This window comes from Oratosquilla oratoria, chromosome 7, assembly GCF_046742065.1.
Source record: "Oratosquilla oratoria isolate Oo_2021 chromosome 7, ASM4674206v1, whole genome shotgun sequence".
NCBI lineage: Eukaryota > Metazoa > Arthropoda > Malacostraca > Stomatopoda > Squillidae > Oratosquilla > Oratosquilla oratoria.
Genome location: NC_134783.1, coordinates 10,620,764 through 10,624,936, shown reverse-complemented (window position 1 = coordinate 10,624,936; position 4,173 = coordinate 10,620,764).

Below are 4,173 nucleotides of genomic sequence, written 5' to 3'. Positions count from 1 at the left end.
GTGCTGTTAAAATCTGCTTGAGGCTGTTCTAAAATCGAGAGTTGGGGACGCCTCTGCAATCTATGCCAGTATGTAATAGATGAGGTCTGGCGAATAAGATCTAATGACATTTCCCCTGCATCAACTACTTAAACTTGGTATTGGGGAAGACTTGAAAGCACCTGTGGCCAAACGAACTCCACCGTGGTGTACCGTATCTAAAATTTTCAGTCTGGTATGAAAGTGGTCAATGATTAAAACTCGCATCCATACAATAGGTATCCGATAAAATAAGGGGAGTGATGTAACCGCAAAATTGTACTGTGGTCGGCGCCCCATGAGGTATGTGCTAAAACTTTTAAAATTTGCATTGTCTCTAGACCTCTGGTCTTCAGGGGTTTTGAGGCTGGGTACCCAAGAAAAGGTGCTTATCAAAAATCAAGTCCTTAAAAAACACAGTTTCATCAACACAAGGAATCTGGTCATCCTTAAACCACATAGTAGGGTCAGGGTGCAGACATCTTAGTCGGCAAAAATGTACAAACAGTTTTGCTAGGTGCACCTTTAAACCCGCATTCTTCTCGGCCCATGAAAACTATTTTATTGATGCAGAGTTGTAGATATCTTTTAGCTATTGCCATGTTACAAGCTCTAAATGAAATGGAGAGGGCATCTAACAAAAAGGGTGGACAAGTACAGGAGGAATCACAGATTGTTCACCCCATTTATAGCTAAACTAAAGAGAGTGACACTGAGAGCACACCCCTGATTGGTTTATTTACCCAACCTTCTTTCCTGTTGTCTTATTTTACAGCTTCGATGGTTCCCAACTCTTCTTCTAAAAACATGATTTGCTAAAAAAATTCTTCATGAACAAAGGCCATTTCTCCTCGATATGCCAAAAGCATGTAACAGACTGAAGAATTACCATGCTTCCATGTGGTATCATATGCTTTCTCTAAGTCAAAGAAAACACTGATATGATGTTGCTTAGGAGACAAAGGCTTTACAAATAGAAGATTCCAGCCGAAGGTAAGGCATCTGCAGTGGAGTGCATGCAAAGGAGAACCACATTGAATATCAGATATGGATTGTCAGGTTTCGTTCAAGAATACCAGACTAGTCGTGGCATTGGTCCCTTTTTTCTAAAATATTTGCACATGCAGCATGTAGGGAGGGCAAATAGGACAGATATTTGATGGCAATTGAAACCATCTTTATTAGGCTTAAGAAAAAGGGTTTAAAAAATAATACCCATTTCCCAAAATAGCTGGGGAAACGAATGTTCAAACCACATATCTTATTAAGAAGTGCTAAGAATAGAAACCTTTAGTTACTGGAGATATATTGTTTCAACACTTGGCATATGTTAATGTCGTCAGGACCTGGAGAATGTATCAATTGCAGGGAAGTTCAATGCTGATTTTATTCTTTTCAGTGAAATGGGAGGTTATAGGATTCTTCATGAGGAGCAGTGAAGTCGAAGATTACATTGTTGTTCTCTCATTCGGTATTGATTATCCAGGAGAGCTGTTGTCTGGTTTAGATAATATTAGCAAAACTCGATTTGCTACGTGCATTACTGACATCTTTTAGGAATCAAAGACCAAAGAGCCATCTAATTTTAAAACAGGATTGGCCAGGGGCTTACTTGATGTATTTCCTCGATATTTTTCTCAAGTTTTTCCAAACGATCGATGCCGGTGTTCATATAGTTGAATGATGATACAAATTTAGGCCCAAGACAGCTGCTTTGCTTTCTTTGATGGTACGTCGATGTAATGCCTGCTTTTCCGATAAGCAAACTAAATTTCTCAATGGGTCTATGGGCATCCCCCCTATGTAATATAGTCTAAAGGCTCTTCGTGTTGCTCTATGTTGATTGGTTATATGGTGGTCCTCGGACCACCACAGTACTGGATCGGTTCTCCTAAACTTTCTAGAATGACTTTGGGATGGAATTAATGCAAACAGTTGTAGTGTGTTGTCATTTAAGCACTCCAGTGCAGCATTTCTATTGGAACGGAAAAAAATGTCAATACTGTTGCTGGACAGTACTCAATTTCTATCAAACTTGTCCCAGTAGCTTTTTTCAGTGCACCAGCAAGGAATTCCATCAGTAGGTGGCACCTTCCTGTGTCTACAATAACAGTGGGATATGTGATCACTGTTTCGTAAGTTCATCAAGGACTTTCTCATTCCAAAGTCCAAACGCACAATTTGAGCAGCAGATCATTAAATCTTATTACATGATGTAGAGCCAGTCTGAATGTGATAATGAGTAGGTTCATCCAGTCATTTAAATATACAGTAATATCCTCACTGCTCCAAAATAGGATGAAATTAGATTTCCTTTCTGATTTGAGGTGGTAACATCACCCCATAATGGGGTTTGATGAGCATTAAAGGTCACCCCATAATAATGAATGGCTGATCGGTAACTGTTTGAATAAGATTCAAACAGATTATCTTTGGTTATATTAGTACTTGGTGGTCGATATAGGGAGCAGACTTATTATTATCTGCAATTCAAGCCGGCCTTGTATGTAACAGCTTGCAATCGAGACTCGAAGAGGGATAGAATCATGAGGTATATCTTGACGGATATACAACAGGCTTTCCCCCCATGTATACCAATATCTGGAATCACTATGTAGTACGGTTATTAATGCTATAGAAGTCTTTAGGGGCATGGGGTGAATGAGTCTAAACATTATTTCTTGTAAGGAAATAATATTAGGTTGTCTTGGGTCATGGAATAGCAGTTTTCAATTCCTCATTTACTTGGACTCTTTTAGTCCCTTACAATTCCATTGGAGCAGAGTGAATTTATTTATGGTTCAGGGAACTGTAGCGGGTGGTGTTGTTACCCAACTATCTTTGGTCTTAGATTGTGGGATTGAATGGACCTCAAGCTTTAATTGGAAGCTTTGGTGGTTTAGTTGACTTGAACTCCAGGTTTAATTTTAGTAGGACCTTCTTTAGGTCATACCAGTAGGTGGTAGAACTTCCTGTTGGCCCTACAGGTACAGGGGAGGGACTGGCCACTTTCTCTTATAGGTACAGAGGGATCTCCTGTTGATCCTTCTAGGTTGAGGGAAAAGTTTCCCACTCCCCTCTCAGGCGGTGGGAAGAGGGCCACTATCTGGGCACTTGGGTTGATGGTGTTAGGGCATCCCATGAGCCCCAATATGGGAAAGAGTTGTTAGATGGCATTTTGGATTACAGATGTTGTAGAATCATCTATTCTGAATTTTGCCAACTTGGGCAATCCCAAAGATGTCTGAACTCCGTGTTCGCTTATTGCGAGTTAGTTGGTCAAACTGATCATCAATTGGTTGATTGTTTGCAACTTTATCTGGTTATTTGTGACTGATCGGTCTCCATTTTATCCATATTTAGGCTAGTGTTTTAGTGTGTGAGGTGGCCTGTAGGCTGTAATTTGTTTTGCCAAGGGCTTCTGAGTATGTCTTAGTATCTGGTTTTGATGAAATCAAAGCACATTTTCTCTCTTGCTTCAGAGTAGCTAATACGTTTCTCTGGACCTTTATATTTGGCTGTGTTTTCCTAGTCATAGTTTATATTTTCACAAGATCTAGAGGAAGCTGGGTGCTCTTCATGACAATTAATACACTTCGATATTTTTGTACATTCTCCATGTTCGCTTTCACTGCAATTGACACAAATCAGTGGTGTTCCTGCTAATTTCTTGTGACATGTGGTGAATATATGACCAAACATTTGGCAGTGGTAACATCTTCTTGGTGAAGGTATATATGATCTAACCTTCAGTTTATACCAAGCAGCAGATATTGATGATGGAAGATTAAGCAGGTCAAATGTTAAGATTATTAAGGGTTGGTCTACTAGAGTGCCATTTTCTTTTCGTTTCATCCGGCGAACACTTGAAACGTGCTGGGATTTCAACTCTGTTAAGAGCTTTTCTTCAGAAAACCTCAGTAGTTCCTTGGAGTAGACAACTCCTCTACATTGGTTGTTCTGCAATTTTGAGCTCTCTTCTGATCCACTACTTTGGGGGATGATTTTGGGTTCCCTGCCAATACATTGGATAATTTCTCTATGGACATCAAAAATGTCTAAAGAGTCAATGGGGTTGCCATTGAGCATGGATAAAGTTAAGTATTTGTAGGAATTTTTATTGTGAGAGCTGGCAACTGCGAGTCACGCTCATAG